Source organism: Humulus lupulus, chromosome 5 (genome assembly GCF_963169125.1).
Source record: "Humulus lupulus chromosome 5, drHumLupu1.1, whole genome shotgun sequence".
Taxonomy (NCBI): domain Eukaryota; kingdom Viridiplantae; phylum Streptophyta; class Magnoliopsida; order Rosales; family Cannabaceae; genus Humulus; species Humulus lupulus.
In genome coordinates, this window is record NC_084797.1 from 190,958,708 (window position 1) to 190,976,992 (window position 18,285).

Consider the following 18,285-nt stretch of genomic DNA (forward strand, 5'->3'; position numbering starts at 1 on the left):
ACAGTCATGGTAATGGAAGCTGGAGTACAGCTAGGGTGACACGGCCTGGGATATGGTAGAATAAAAAGCAAGGAGTGCTATGCAGGGTAAAGAAGTGAAATATGGTGGCTACTACAGTTTAGTATTGGATCAGGGAAAGACCAAAGAGGTTGTTGGAATTCTTAAGGTATGAGTGTCTGCCTAACTGAAAAGACATAGGACCTTGTAAATGGTTAACTATGGAATACAATATCCAAGACGAGAAATTTGTATCTCTTCAAGTGGGTGCAGACAAGGGAAAAAATGTTATGCTAGGAAAGAGAGGGGAGTTCTGAATCCCGATTCAACAGGAATTCTGAGGTTGTACCAAGGGTTAGGCCGAGGCCTATTAGCTGATTTCACCATGGTAGGGGTGATGACTCATAAGTATTTCTGGTATTGAGAATAAATCAATGAAGAGATCACTGTGAACTAAGCATACTCTGGAGTTTCTGCAGATTTGATGCGCAAGTAAAAGTTAAAGGAAGTATAGTTATCGGACAAGCTCTTGTGGAACAACATTGTTGCTCACGTTTGAGTGTTATCAAAGATTAAGAGTAAAGGTGTTTGACCTTGGGAATTATAGTCAGAGGTATGAGGTTTACTGTCTGATGTGTTCAAGTAAATTTCGAGGACGAAATTATTATAAGGAGGGGATAGTTGTAACGACCCAAAATTACTAATAAGGCTTAAGGGCCTTGATTAGTGTGCCTGGAGGGCATAATTGGAGGTTATGAGAATTAATGGTAAGAAAGCATGTTTATGGGTACTGGATAAGCATGCGGGCCCTGTTTGGATGGTAAGGGCATAATTGTAATTTTGGTCGTTAGGGCATAAACGTGACTATTTGTGATAAATTTTTGAGACCACATTATTATGTGGATATATAGATGTACATATGTGTGTTTGCAGCTCTCCGCACAAGGCGATCCTAGGGAGCAGGTAGCGGGAAAGTCACAACGAGACCCCATACTCGACTCAGGGTGAGTCAAGGGGTATTTGGGATATTAGGTGGTCATCTGGGTTATTGGGTTATGAAAATAAATAATTGGAGATAAATTTGAGGTTAGGAAGCCTAGGTGGGAATACTGGGGAAATTTACCATTTTGCCCTCGGGGACGTTTACGGTACCGCGAGCCTTGGGATTGATTTAACTAGTTAATGATAGATTAAGTAAAGTGTAGAACTCGGTGGAACAAAAGTTAGAACCAACCTTCTTCTTTCTCTCTCTCTTTCTCTCTCAAAGGAACCACGGAAGCAAGAGGAGATTGGCTGGGAAATTCAGAGAAATTGAGCTGAGAATTTGGGGTTTAGCTCAGGGTTAGCTAAAGGATCTAATCAAGAGTTAAGGTAAGTTCTGAGTTTTAGTTTTGGTGGTTAAATTCTGTATATATAGCTAAGTTTTAAGTGTTTATGGGTTTTGGCATTAAAGGTTGAATTTGGGCAGAAAGCTTGGGAGTGAGCTCAGTGATTGTTTGGAGGATGGACTCTTTAATGAAGGTAAGCTCTAATTTGTGATGTAGTGTTTGAGTTCTGGGCTTTTCTGACTAGTTTTGGAGTTCTTGAGTTGTTGGGTTTCAAAGATGGAGATGTTGTTTTGGTGAGTTTCTAGACTAGGTTTCTGTTGAGTTATGTTGTTGAAATCATGTTAGAATGTTGGGATAATTGGATTGTGTTATTGGGATGATTGTGGGTGGTTTTGAGAGAGATTTGAGTGTCAAAATGGTGGTTTTTCTGGGTTCGAAGGGGTCGGGTCGTGGCATGGTTCTTGGTGAGCCGCGGCCCCTCGAAGTTGATGGGTGATGAAGAAGGAGGGCGGGCCGCGGCCCGTGTCTATTTCTGGGCAAGGTTGGGCTCTGTTTGTGGCCATGCCGCGGCATGAGGAGGATTGAGCCGCGACCCTTACGGAAATTTGTGTCCTTGGGATTTTAAACATGAAAATTTAACCTAGAGTGCTCAGGATCGATTCCACTACCGTGTTTGGTGGAATTCGATGTTCTGGAGATTAGAACCTTATTCGGAAGCCTTTTACAACTATTGATGGAATCCTTTATTATGGTTGTGACTAGGTGTACGCTTGGGCTCGAGGCAGCATCATGCTCGGGGGTCGTCTTTCCTAATTAAAGCACATGCTCGGGGGTCGTCTTTCCTAATTAAAGCACTTGGAATTAAAGGTAAGAAAACTGCATCTGTATATGTGGATAGGATGGGACTAAGTGTTCCCTATATTTGTATGCATTGTTATATGACTGTGATAAACCATGTGAATATGTTGGGACTAAGGGCTCCCTATAATTATATGAATGTCACGAGGTGGTATTATGCCATGGGGACATGTGATGATCGGCCTAAGGATGCTAAAATCAATATTTGCGCACAGGGCGCAACTCGGCCACTGGTAGCTGAGGACAGCTTAATAATCACTAAGCTCGGTTAATCTAGCCGGAGTCAGTGGGTATAACACTAGGCTTGGCCTAAGCGAGCCAAAGACAGTGTATTAAATAGAGGGTGCGGCCTACGGGCATTAACCCTAGTTGTTGCTTGGCTTATATTTCATTGTTGAATGTTGTATATGATGTGCTGAATATCTGGAATTAGATCACTGATTATTGACTGATGCCCTGGATTGAATGAGTGTTATGTCTTGCTAGGTAATTTATTTATGTCTTGTAAATCATTTGATTATGCTTTGTAAACATTTAGTTGTTGATATTGATTGTGCTATAATACTATGTTTTCTTGCTGGGCCTCAGCTCACATGTGCTACGTGGTACAGGTAAAGGAAAGGGTAAGACGAGTTGACCATGGGTTGGAGAGCTCTGGGGGTGAGGTGTACATTGTCAGCTGCTCGGCCACCACGGTCGAGGGATTGTGCAGGAACTGTAATGCCCCGGATTCCCTATTCTGGTTAACGGCCGGGTTTGTAGGCCGGGAGGGCCATAATTGTTTAATTATGCCATTTAATGTGTTTATGCATGTTTATGAGAATTATATTATAATATAATGTTAATTGTATGCATGTCGATGATATATGTTGAGACCACATTATGATGTGGGTTTGTTCGAGCTATTTGACATGAGACGATCGTAGAATATTGATTAGTGGTTTAGTCACAACAGGTTTAAGTGTCGGGACTTGGGTTGAGTCTCGGGGTGATTTTGATGATTAGAGCGTTACCGAGAGATATGGGGTAACGGGTTGTGCATTATTGGTGTTTGAGATTTTTGAGAATAGCGGGAATTGGAGAGCGTTAATTATGATTAACGAGTTAGAAGGAAAGTACCAAATTTGCCCTTGGGAGCCTTTAGAAAGTATTAATTGACCTAGGGGTAAAATGGACATTTCACCCCTAGGATAGATATAACACTTGATGACTAAAGAAAGTGGTGGAAAACAGAGTATACTTTAGAGTTCTCCCGTACCTTCTTCTCCTCACTGTTCTTTGTGGTTTTTGAATCAATTTTGAGGATTCAAGCTTGGGAAGCAAGTCTTGGGAGTTTGGGAGTGTGTTCCACCATTGAAGACCATCATAAGCCGAGCTTTGGGTAAGTTTCTAACCATGGTTTTCTCTGGTTTGCTCTGTTTTGGTTTGTTTTGCATCTGAGATTACTAGGATGAATTCATGGTTTTGTTGGGAGTTTTGGCTAGGGTTCCCATGCTTGTGATGTTTGGGGTGTGTTAGGATGGTTTTTGGGTTTATTTGGCATCAAGAATAGGCTTTGGAAGCTTGGCAATCAAGTTAGAATCGAAGAAGTTGAAGAAGGTCGGTTCAGGGGTGTTTGGGCCTGGAGGTAGCGCTGTAGCGCTCCTCAGGAGGCTTTCTGGCGCTTGGGAGGTTCTGAGTAGAGCGCTGTGGCGCTAGGGGTTGAGCACTGTAGCGCTACCCTGTTCCTTCCAAACCCCGTTTTGAGTGTTTTTAAGGGTTTTTGACTTGGGGTTTCAATCCTTAAGGGTCGGGATCGAATCTACTCACCGTGTGGGCATGTTTCGAGGTCCCGAGGGTGGTGCTTAGGTTAAGACCCTATTATTGTGGATTCTCATTAATTGAGGTTATGATTGGTTGTGATTAGGTAACCGCTAAGGAACTAAAAGATTGATCGTTCTCAGGGGTTGTCTTTATCATACTTCTCGCTCGAACTTGAGGTAAGAAAACAGTGTGTGGATACAGTTGCACCCTGTACAGGTATATGACATGCATGGTTTGATATTGAGGCATGTTGGTTGATATATGTGAACGTGGATTGCATATTAAATGCTAATGAATGCTGATTACCTGTTTAAGACACTGACTAGTCAGGGACCGACTCTAAAGTCGATGATCACGCATTGAGTGGCTCTATGGCATTAATGCGGGACCAGCCTTAAGGTCGAAGAACTTATAAGAGCTTGTCTGGTCTACGACCAGATGTTTATAGCCAAGGTATACAACCCCGGTGACCGTTAGTCACACGGCTAAGGGACGTTGTCCATAGCTTCGACTCTAGAGTCGTGAGGAAGGTTATGTTGGTGACTAATCATCATGCACCTGTCCTGGTCAAAAATATGAAAGAATCACGTAACTGTTAAGCCCTGGTGACCCTATCGTCACATGGCTAAAGGAAGCGGTGCTCATTATTGTGGCTTTTGGCTATGGTTATCTATTTTTTTGGACTGATAGTCCTAAATGGTTGTTATGGTCGCTGTTGATATTATATCATGTTTTATTGTGTTTTCTTGCTGGGCCTTGGCTCACGGGTGCTACGTGGTGCAGGTAAAGGGAAGGAAAAGCTTAACCAGCCCTGAGTGGAGAGCTTGGGCGATGTTGTGTACATACAGGGCCGCTTGACCACCACGGTCGAGGAGTTCTTAGAGGGACTAGGGGTTTACCCTATTTTTGCTGCTTAGGCCGGCAGAGTTTGTAAATTTGGAACTGTAGCGACTCTTTTGTATTACGAGCTACTTGTAAACATTTTGAAAGACTCATGAGCAGTTTATTTACTTAATGAAATGTACCCTTTCCTTTTTACTGGTTTTCTACCTTAACCTGATAATAACACTTAGATCACGTTTTTAACCAAAGGACTCGGGTAGCGGGTCAAATTTCTGGTTTACCGTTCACCGTAACTGTTCTGGGGTAACCAGGGCGTTACAGGAACGAGAACCTAAAGCGTGTATTTTTCCATTAGAGTGGCTTAATTGTTTATAAAGTCTGGAAACTTCGTAATTATGTTATTTAAACCTTGATTTGGGATCCCATGTACCTAACACTTATTTTAATGAAAATTAATTTTTTACAACCAAAATCTTTTAAACCTAACCTGTTTGTGTCGTTAGATTCACGTTTTTATCTAAACGACTTGATTAGCAAGTCTCACACTATTTCAAACACAAAGTGTAACGGTCTTGGTTATCCAGGGCATTACAACTTTCTCATGATTCACGTTTTTATCTAAATGGCTTGATTAGCAAGTCTCACGCTATTTCAAACACACAGTGTAACGGTCTTGGTTATCCAAGGCGTTACAGTATGCAATACATGTTAATGTTTATCTGAATTCAGAGGAATCCCTAGTACCTCTGAGTTCATTAAAATGCTTATTTGTATGATCATAAAATAGTTGACTTTCATTAAAATAAGAGTTTGGTATACGGGAACCCAAAAATAAAGTTTACAAGGCGGTTACAACCCTCAAAAGTAAATACAACTGAAGCCAGCCTAAATGGAAAAATACAATTTTGGCTCTAGTCCTAGTCAATCCCTCGGTCGTGGCGGTCAAGCAGCTACTGATGTACACACCGCCCCTAAAGCTCTCCAATTCATGGCTGGTTCAGCTTTCCCTTGACCTTACCTACACCATATAGCACCCATGAGCCAAGGCTCAGCAAGAAAACTTAACTCAAACAAGCACAAATAAACAATAGTATATGCACAATAAACTTAGATCAACAAGTTTAGTCAACAACATAATATAAGTAATAAGCTTAATAGAAATGTTCAGTTTAGACAACCACATAAACCATTCACATCAGTCAATAAATTAGTTAAGTGCAAGTCGCACTTCTGTTTATTGTATAATAGTCAGGCCCGACGCCCTTAGGCCGAGCCCTCAGGTCTGAAAGTTGACCCCGACACACTTAGGCCGGGTTGCGTTCCGCACGCTCATTATCGGCCCCTGACACCTTTAGGCCGACCTTTGAAATAGATATCATCACAAATATGAACCACACATTGGGCAATAAAAGGCAACCTATACAAGTATGCCTAACCAGACATTCTCATATACAGATATATTGACATCATGGGTGCAGTTTTCTTACCTCGAGTCCTGAGCGAAGGGTGTAGAGCGGCCTCAACCACAATCCTCAACCTTGAGCCTTAGCGGTATAACCTATTCACAGCGCAATAGTGGATAACCCTCAAAACCTAAACAAATTAATAGACTCAGAATAATAGACTAGCCTCTGGAACCTCCAATTCTACTAAACTGGGTAGTAGGATCCTTCCCCAGCACTTAGGTTTAAGTTCTCGAGCCTAAAACCCTGATTTGGCTATTACTCTCAATTATTTTAGCGGCCTGCACCCTAGGGCCACGGCGCGCTACAAGTCAAAGAGCCTCGATGCTCTCTTCTTGGGGACGGGGGCCGTAGCGCGCCTCTACCTGCACCGAGCGCCTGGCCAAAATTTTACAGGCCTTAGCCTCGTCGGACGCACGGGCCGCAACACCTGAAGAACAGGGTCGCAGCTCGAGCCCAAAAACCCAGAAACCTGCATATTTTCTATACGTTTTTCCTCAGCCTAACTCATCAAAATCCAACATAACGTGCATCAAATCCAAAGTTGAGCCTCTACACCTCAATAGACTACTCAGAGAAACACAACAACCTAAAAATTTAACCAAGCTTCTCCTAGGAACTCAGTATTCAGCCAAACCCCTTTGAAACTTAAGAGCTTAAGAACACATATACTAACAACAGAATTCCACCATATAATCACATCTTAAACCTTACCTTGGTAATGACTCTGACTCTAAGTTACACCTTAACCAGTCCTAGCTTTAATTCCTTAGTCCCCAAGCTTCAATTCCTAAGCCTTCTCTTCAAAACCCCAAAGTCCTCAAGGCACAAGGGAGGGAGAGAGAGAACGTGAGAGTGGGAGAGCTGAGAGATTTATGTTATTTTCTGGCTTGTTCCTGAAGCTTAATCTAACTATATCCTTTAACATAGTAACGCCCCACATCACTATGGTTGCTTCTTGGAATGACGACTGGCCCTGCAAACCAAAATGAGTCTTTCCAGGAAGCAACCATATAGACGTGGGGCATTGCAAATGGTATCTGAGCCTTGACCCAGCCGGAAATGTTGCCAACGGGGACTTTGGACCCCTAAGGGGGGTGATTGTGACTGTCAGAATCTCATGATCCATAGGGGGAAAGACCGGGTAAAGCTGTGCAATCCCACATAGCCTTTGGAAGGTCAAGTGTGATGATTCTAAAACTATGTAGGTATTGGACTGCACATATGATGAGGGCTTAAATGGATTGATGGGTATTACCTATGCCGACAAGATGCATCTTCTTTTCGGTAGCCCATCACTTGAGAACTCCAAAGTTAAGTGTGCTTGACCTGGAGTAGTCTCATGATGGGTGACCTCCTGGGAAGTTTTCCAAGGAAGCGTATGAGTGAGGAAAAAACAAGCTGGAAAGACTCGTGTTGGTCTACATGGCCTGTCATCATTCCAGGAAGCAGCCATAGTGACGTGGGGTGTTACAAAAATGCCTCTAATGATAACTCAGTCATTTATTGCCCTTAAGGGAAAAATGGTCATTTTCCCTATTTCCTGCTAATTCCTCGAGTTGTCCTACAAATTCCCAATTAATCCTGACAGTCCCAACTATTTACCAAATACTTACCTGTTATTCAATAAATCCCAAATATACGCTAAGTTCCAGAATAGCCCTAGGCTCACCCCGTGCCGGGTATTAAACCTCGCTATGACTATTCCGCTAATCTGCTCACTGGAATTTCCTTGAGCCGAACGCTGCAAATATATGCACATAATAATGTGGTTCCAATCATTTAACACATATAATCACATTTATGCCCTAAACAGACCAAAATCACAAATATGTCCTTATTAATAAGAACAGGCCCCCATGCATATTTAATACTCATAAACATGCATTTATATTCATATTATCATATAAATCATGCATGCCACATAGTCATGCATTTAATCAATTAATCACACACATATATCCAATTATGTGGTCGAGGCACGCTAATCAAGGCACTAAACCTTATTAGCATTTTTGGGACGTTACACTAAGATTCGACTTTAGTGCCTCAAACAATGAGGCAGAATAAGAAGCCCTACTAGCAGGATTATGACTTGCTAGAGATGTTAAAGCAGTGGCAATAGACATATATAGTGATTCACAACTGGTCGTGAATCAAGTTTTGGGGGAACACCAGACTCGAGGACTGAAAATGGCATCCTACCTCAACAAAGTAAAAGATCTCCGGCACAATTCAAAAAATTTACCATCAAACAAGTGCCTTGTGACCAGTATTCCAATGCAGACGCCTTATCAAAACTCGCAAGTTCCAAGGATGTGGACACCCTGAATGTAATACAAGTTGAGCACCCGGCCCAACCAAATATTAACAATACAAAGCAAACATTATTGCTTGATAATACTAGTCCTGGATGACTCCTATAGCCACGTTCTTGGAGCATGGAATATTGCCTCAAGACAGAAATGAAGTCCAAAAAATTTCAAGACAAGCCGCTAGATACGTGATTATCGATGGAGTAATGTACAGAAGAGGGTATTCTATGTCGTTGCTCCAGTGTGTTACTAAAACAGAAGTAGAGTTGCTAATGGTAGAAGTGCATGAAGGATTCTATGGTAATCATGCAAGGGGTAAAAGTCTAGCTAAGAAGATACTGAGAGAATGATATTTTTTGCCCACGATGAATGAAGATTCCATGGAGTACGTCGGAAAATGTGATAAGTGTCAAAGATTCTCCAAAATCCCTCGAGCATCTCCTAATGAACTTAAACAAATGTAGAGTCCATGGGCCTTCACAGTATGGGGGCATTAATTTGATCGAGCAACTCCCAACAGGAAAGGGATGAGTGAAATTTGCAGTAGTCGAATTGGATTACTATACAAAGTGGATCGAAACAAAACCATTGGCTATAATTACTTCCAAGAAGGTGCTCGATTTCATGGTCAAAAAAATCATATGCAGATATGGGCTACCGAAGAAGATCGTTTTAGATAATGGCACTCAATTTGACAACGAAACATTCACAGACTTCTGAGTCAGGCATGGTATCGTAAGAGTTTTTCCGCAGTTTCTCATTTCCAAGCAAACGGACAAGTAGAAGCTGTCAACAAAACCTTATAGGACACGATAAAAAAGGGCTTCAAACAAGCCAATGACAATTGGTCAGAAATTTTTCCATAAGTATTATGGTCATATCGAACTATTGCTCGAACCTCAACAAGACATACTTCATTTTCCCTAGCTTATGGATATGAAGCAATGATACCAATTGAGTTAACCCCTCCATCACATCGGAAGAGTACGTATGACCATGATCAAAACCACCAGTTATTGGGTGAAAACCTCGACTTGATCGAGGAACAAAGAGGAAAATCACAATAACGAGTGGCTGCTTACCAGTAAAAGGTATCCAGATACTTCAACTCTTGAGTCAATAATAGCAAGGTTGTCATAGGGGATCTAGTATTGCGACAAGTGTTCCAAAACACTAGGGATCCTGCAGCAGGAGTTTTGGGACCAAATTGGGATGGACCATATGAGATCGTAGAAGTATTGTAACCAGGAACATACAAACGTGCTCGACTGAATGGTGAACTAATTGCAAGATACTGGAATGATGAACACTTGCAAAAATATTATCAATGAATATTGGTCGAAAGGCACGCTTTGCCCACTTACTTCAACCAACATTATTCTAGACCCATTTTAATTGTAAAGGCACACATTTTTTGGGTTTTATGCCCTTATAAAACCATGTCGGACATGTAACGCGATTTTATATTATCAATAAAAGAAGTATAAATTATTTAGTTTGACAACTGTGTTGTTTGCTTGTTTTATTGCATGTTTATTGGAATAATACAAACATTTATTAAATCCTGAACATATAAATAATTACAATTATAGTGACTAGGTCACAGTGGATTATAATTGTAATTATATGTTCAAAAGAACAAGTCCTAAGATTAAGTTAGTGCATTTGATTTTCACTGATCTGGTAATCTGCTGTATGATCTATTTACACATCTTGGGTGTGATGTATTATACAAGGCATTGACCAAGTAGATAAGATCAGATATATTTTGTTACATTGGACTAGACTGATAATGATTATTTATAAGATAAGTAAGTATCGTTATTATCTAATATAATCATATCACAACGTTGACCATAGGTCAAATCAATCTTAATTCTAAGTTATTAATACTCTACTAATTGTATTATTCAAGTCTTTTGTGTTGTTCGTTACTAGCTTACCCTACGTACTAGCTCATACTTACATATTGGAGATTTGATAGTATAATTAAGTGGGAGTATTTATCATAGACATGAAATCTATAGCTTCTGTTTAAGAAGTGAAATGATGATTTCCTGATAGCTTGGTTCAAGTGTTAAATGATAGAGTACTCATTTCAGTAATTAAGTTTACGGAAATATCATTTACAAAGAACTTGGTGGGAGTTAAGGATAAAATACCAATGAGGGGTAAAACAGCAATTTGGACCCCTCTCATTAGTAGATCATCTATAGAAGATTGAATTACGGTTATGGTTATAACAATGGATAATGTATTTACATTTGGTATAAAGCGTTCTATGAATTAAAGAGTGCAATTCTGAGTCTATAGTAGAGTCACGTGGAATTAATAAGGTAATGAGTTTATTTGTTATAAAAAAAACTCACAGTAAATTATTGTAGCTTGAGTTTATGGATCCATGGTTCTCATGTCACCTCTTATCAAAATGAACCTAGTACTCTTGAATAATTAATTCAATTATTAATTATAAAAATATCATACTGACTAGTTCAATGGAAATAAATAATGTTAAATTATTTATTAATATTTTGTGAGAAAAGCAATAGAAGAAACTTTGAGGTTTTTATTGCAAAGTCTCAAAAAGAGAGTACGATAGCCAATTGGGATAAATTTGTTAATATTGATAAATTCGTATTAATATTAATAAAATGAATTAAATAAAGGTTAAAATTATAATTGGTTAATTTTGACAAGATTCTAATTAATTATAATTATTAAATAATTAAAATAAAATAGATAACTAAAACATATTTTATGTCATAGCTAATTTCCTATATATACTAGTGTTATATAATGCATTAGGACAGCTGAATTTGACAAGGTAAAAATTCACTCATAATATTCTATACCTAACCGCCCACACTCTCTTAGTTTTATCTCTAGGAATTCTCTTCTCATGTGTTGAGACTTGCTCACACAAACACTAGGTTGTTTTAAAGAAAGACTGGGAAGATTGTGGTCTTGTTTTAAAGCGGTTTGGATTCTTTGCAATATCTAGCATTCAACAAGAACAAGAGGTTAGGGAATCCAAAGGGTGTAGTCATTGTTCCGCTAAGTATCTCATAAGTACTCTAATGGTTATATTATTATATTTACGAATCTCTGTATGAAAATCACTTCTATGCATGTATTTATGTTTTCTATTGTATGTTATTTTGTGCAATAGGGAGCATGCATATAGACTGAGATCCTACAACTGGCTTCAGAGACATGTTTCTAGTTTATATGTTTATATACGTGTATGTGATATTTTGACATGTTAGATAAATTAGTTGGATGGTAGCATAATTGTTTGCATGTTTAAGTTTTATGTATGTGTGATGGTAATAGAATATTGTTCATTATTTTTGTATGTTTATGTGTGTGTTGTTTTGTTATATAACACGCATAAACTCTATACATGAAATCGACGTTTGAAAATTGCACAAAAATATTATTTTTTTAGCCTATGAAATATGTATACATGTATATATGTTTTATTATATTTTTTTTAAATTATATATATTTAAGTTATATGTATATAACGGATAAAGAAAAAAAACGTAAGTTAACGTGGCTGCGCACGTTTGTGAATTTTTTTGAAAATATATATATATATGTTAGTTAATATATATTTTATATACCGAGGTTAATTAATATATTTAGTAATATATTTTTACATATTGAATGAATTAAATAAAAAAAATTATTTATTTTGGATTTGTATTTTTAATTCCTTAATAAATGGTATATTTTTGTTCAAGTAAATATCTTTTTGGTGATTTTTTTTCTGAAAAGAAGATAAAGATATTTTTCCTCAAATTGGAACAATTGAATTAATTTTATTTGATTAATATTTTGAATATTGATTTAATTAAAATTAATTGTGATTAATTAATTTGTTGACTTCATGAAATTGATTGAATTATTAATTTTTTTAGCTATTCATTTTTTTTTTTGTAATAAATATGTACATGCATAAATTAGTAACATGCCATATAAAATGTATGCTAGATTCATGATCCAATTAATTAACATGTCATGCATCATTATAATTGTCATTTTTGCAAATTTGTGCTTAGATGATGGGCTTATAGTGATGACTCATTATGTTAGATAATGGGAACAATATCAAATAAAACGGGTCATAATCTTGATAAGTTTTATTTGGGCTCAACTGAACATGTAAAGTTTAAATTTTTCTCTTGTGGGTGGTTCCAGTTGTGAAGGCTCATTTGCATTGCATTACTAGATTTTGCTTAATCAATTTAATAACAATTAATAAAATGAAGGTTCAAATTCTTGTCTTTTGGGGTTTTGTGTGGAAGTTAGGGAGCCTTAGTAGTGGGTACGACATACAGAACCTAGCTCTCCTCTATGCAAGCTCGAATTGTCAAGACCCATTTACCTAAGTTGGACTTATTTGTATTAGGTTAATCTTTTTAGTGGGACCTAATAATTGATTAGAAACAAATTAATTCTAATTTTTGGATTAATTTTCAATGGTCATTTTAGAATTTATAGGAAAATTATAACGTATGGTTTATTTATTATTTTAATAATTTGGAAAACCTAATGTAACGCCCTGGATAGCCAAGACCGTTACACTGTGTAATTATAAAAGTGCAAGACTTGCTAATCAAGTCTTTTAGTTAGAAACGTGTTACTGAAACTATAATTGAACTAGGGTTAAAATATTTTGGTCACAAAAGTTGCATTTCATATATTTAAACATTTTAGTACATGGGATCTCAAAAGAAACAGCGTTTAAAAGACAGTTTACAAAATTTCAGGTTATAGGTACACCTACTAGCCACTCTAAGGGAAAAACAGACATTTAGGCTTTCCCTTCCTGTACCACTCCTCGGTCGTGGCGGCCGATCAGCCGACTATGTACATTCAGCCTCAAAGCTCTCCCACTCAGGACTGGCCCATCTTACCCTTGCCTTTACCTGCACCACGTAGCACCCGTGAGTCAAGGACCAGGAAGAAAACTGAATAACAGAGCATAATCATCAATTAAACAATCAGATAACTCAAACAGTATAATCATACACTTAACAACCCAAAATATCCATATAATTAGGCATTCAGAATACCAAGCTTATCAATTAACATTAATAACCAATTCACATATAATAGACATGGTCGGCGCCCTTAGGTCGCATCCCCAAACCATCCCACTGACTCTGGCCTGCTTAAACTGAGCTCAGTGAATATTAAGCTGTCCTCAGCTACCAATGGCCGAGCCGCGCCAAGTGCGCAAATATTGATTCCGGCACTTTTAGGCCGTTTATCATATGTCCCATGGCATAATACCATCTATGACATCATACAGCTATAGGGAAACTCTTAGTCCCAACATAATCACATATTCGGGTGAAGTTTTCTTACCTTTGGATTCTGGTAGCTTTGATCAATGATGACAACCCTCAAGCACGATCCCTTCCGAGCCCTAGCGTACACCTTCAATAGAGAATTCCAACCTAGGTTATCTTCCACACCTCCTCATCTTTCAACTCCTCAAATCCTCAGACTTAACTCCCTCAAATGGATTGAATTACTCTTGCTAAATCCTTAAGCCAAATCAAGGGGCCAAGTGTGAAGTCTTAGCCTAAAGTTCCTCAGAATTTCAGCCTCAAATTGCAGAAAGGGTGAGAAAAACCTAAACCGTGAGAGAGAAAACAAGACTTCTGTTTTTCCTTCTTTCCTTTTCTTTTCCTTTTGTCTCTTTCCTTCCTTCAGACTTCTAAAGTTTTCTACACATTCCACTAAAGCAATAAAGCATAAATAATACTTATCTCTGATTTTTAAACAAAATGACCAATTTGTCCTCCCATAATTCCTAAGCCTTTAAATCAATCTAGGGGCATTTTGGTCATTTGCTCCCAATTCCCACTAATTCCTTGAATGTCTCTAATATTTACTGCTTACTTCTCGACACCTAACTAATCACCAATTATATTCCACAATATCAAATAGACTCCAATATATTTCCTAAATTCCCATAAATACCCCCAGGCTAGCCTCGAGCCAGGTATAAATTCCCACTGTGACTTTTTCGCTAGACCGCTCACTAGGATCGCCTCGAATCACAAGCTGCAAATATATCCACATAATAATGTGGTCTCAACAATTAACACAAATATTTACATTTATGCCCTCGACGGGCCAAAATTACGAATATGTCGTTATAACCTAATCAGGGCCTACATGCATACTAGTACACATAGTCATGCATCACATATATCCAAATAATCATATAAACATGCTTTTAATCATTTAAATCAAATATAATCCAATTATGCCCTCCCGGCACACTAATCAAGGCCCTTAAGCCTTATTAGTAACTTTAGGTCGTTACAACTATCCCCTCCTAATGAGAATTTCGTCCTCGAAATTTATCTGAACAACTCGGGATACTGATCCCGCATCGCTGACTCAAGCTCCCAGGTCGCCTCCTCAACCCTACTATTCCTCCACAACACTTTAACAAGAGGAATTGTCTTATTCCGTAGTACTTTATCCTTCCGATCCAAAATCTGAACCGGTCGCTCCTCATAAGCTAAATCTTTCTTCATACCTCAGCACATGTGTCGTATTTGAGACGTACGTCCAGACAACGATGGTGGCAAAGTTAACCTGTAAGCCACTTGACTGATCCTTTCCAGGATCTCAAAAGGTCCGATGAACCTAGGGCTTAGCTTGCCCTGATTTTCAAACCTCCTCACCCCTCGCAGTGGTGAAACTCGGAGAAACACGTGGTCTCCAACTTGGAACTCCACGTCCTTACGCTTGGGATCAGCGTAGCTTTTCTGTCTGCTCTGTGAGGTGAGCATCCTAGCTCGGATCTTCTCAATAGCTTCATTTGTCTTCTGAACCATATCTGTCCCCAAATACTTCCCCTCACCCATCTCATCCCAATGAATGGGTGATTTACATCTCCTCCCATACAACATTTCATAGGGAGCTACACCAATCGTTGATTGGTAACTATTGTTATATGAAAACTCAATCAACGGAAGATACTTACTCCACGACCCTTCAAAATTGATCACACACGCTCAAAGCATATCCTCCAATACCTGAATCGTCCTCTCAGACTGTCCATCAGTCTAAGGATGAAAAGCCATGGTGAACTTCAGCTAAGTCCCCATAGCCTTCTACAAACTACCCCAAAACATGGAGGAAAAGATAGGATCCCAGTCCGATACTATAGACTTAGGAAACCCATGGAGACGTACGATCTCCCTTACGTATAACTCTACATACTGGTCCACAGTATAGGTCTTCTTCACGGGAAGAAAATGAGCTGACTTGGTGTATTTGTCCACAATCACCAACACCGAGTCATGAAGCCCTACTGTCCTGGGTAAACCTCCCACAAAATCCATCGTAATATCCTCCCATTTCCACTCGGGAATACCCAAAGGTTGAAGCAACCCTACCGATTGCTGATGCTCAGCCTTCACCTGCTGACAGGTTAAACATCTGGCTACATACTCCACCACATCCTTCTTCATCCCGGGCCACCAATATAATGTCCGTAGATCCTGATACATCTTGTGGTAACCGGATGAAGTGAGTACGGCATAGTATGTGACTCATCCAATATCTCTCGTCTAATTCCCTCATCAGTTGGAACACAAATCCGTCCCTAATACCGTAGCAAGCCAACCTCAGAAATAGAATAGTCCTTAGCTACTCCCGCTAAGAAAATCTCCCTAACCTCCTGTAACTGAGCGTCTACCAATTGACCTTCCTTAATCCGTTCTAGCAGGGTCGACTACAGAGTAACATTGGCCAACATGCCCACCACCAATTCTATCCCTGCTCTGGCCATCTCATCAGCTAACTCTCTCGAGATCTGGGTGGAACTATACAACTGACCCGGACCCCTCCGGCGCAACGCATCTGCTACTACATTGGCTTTCCCGGATGGTAAATAATATCACAATCATAGTCCTTTACCCAGTCCAGCCAACGTGTCTGCCTCATATTCAGTTCATTCTGTGTGAAGAAGTACTTCAAATTCTTATGATCGGTGTATATCTCACACTTTTCCCCATACAGATAGTGCCGCCAAACCTTCAGTGTGAATACCACTACTGCTAACTCCAAATCATGGGTAGAATATCGCTGCTCATACTCCTTCAGCTGTCGTGATGCATAAGCTATGACTTTCTCATTCTGCATCAACACACAGCCTAAACCCAACCTTGATGCATCACAATAAACCACAAACTTTCCTTCCTCCGAAGGAAGACTGAACACAAGTGCGGTAATAAGTCTTCGCTTCAATTCTTGGAAAATGTTCTCACACTTGTCTGACCAGATAAACTTCAAACTCTTTCGTGTCAATTCTGTCATTGGCGCTGCTATCTTCGAGAAGCCTTCCACAAACCGTCTGTAGTAGCCTGCTAAACTAAGAAAACTCTGAACCTCCGAGGCGTTCCTTGGCCTTGACCAATCTCTAACTTCCTCTACCTTAGATGGACCCACCTAAATCCCATATGCACCAACAATATGTCCAAGGAATGTCACTTCTGGTAGCTAAAATTCACATTTCTTAAATTTGGCGTATAAATGATGCTCCCTCAATCTCTGTAGAACCTGTCGTATATGTCGCTCGTGCTCTACCTCTGAACTGAAGTACACTAAGATGTCGTTGATGAAGACAATGATAAACTGATCCAAAAAATCCTTGAACACCCTATTCATTAGGTCCATGAAGGCTGACGGGGCATTGGTAAGACAAATGACATGACCAAAAACTCATAGTGCCTGTACCTCGTTCGGAAGGCCGTCTTCGGTATGTCCTCATCCTTGATCCTCAGCTGGTGATAACCTGATCGAAGATCAATCTTCGAGAACACCGTCTTACCTGCAGCTGATCGAACAAGTCGTCAATCCTTGGTAGGGGATACTTATTCTTGATAGCTAACTTGTTCAATTCCCTATAGTCTATACACATTCTAAGAGTCCCGTCCCTCTTCTTCACAAACAAAACTGGAGCACCCCATGGCGAGTAGCTAGGCCTAATGAACCCCAAATCCAGAAGCTCCTGTAACTGTATCTGCAATTCCTTTAGTTCTACCAGTGCCATTCTATATGGTGCCCTTGACACTGGCTCTAGCGTACACCTTCAATGGAGAATTCCAACCTAGGTTATCTTCCACACATCCTCATCTTTCAACTCCTCAAATCCTCAGACTTAACTCCCTCAAATGGACTGAATTACTCTTGCTAACTCCTCAAGCCAAATCAAGGGGCCAAGTGTGAAGTCTTAGCCTAAAGCTCCTCAGAATTTCAGCCTCAAATTCCAGCAGAAAGGGTGAGAGAAACCTAAACCGTGAGAGAGAAAACAAGACTTCTATTTTTCCTTCTTTCCTTTTCTTTTCCTTTTGTCTCTTTCCTTCCTTCAGACTTCTAAAGTTTTCTACACATTCCACTAAAGCAATAAAGCAGAAATAATACTTATCTCTGATTTTTAAACAAAATGACCAATTTGCCCTCCCATAATTCCTAAGCCTTTAAATCAATCTAGGGGCATTTTGGTCATTTTCTCTCAATTCCCGCTAATTCCTTGAATGTCTCTAATACTTACCTATTACTTCCTGACACCTAGCTAATCACCAATTATATTCCTCAATATCAAATAGACTCCAATATATTCCCTAAATTCCCATAAATACC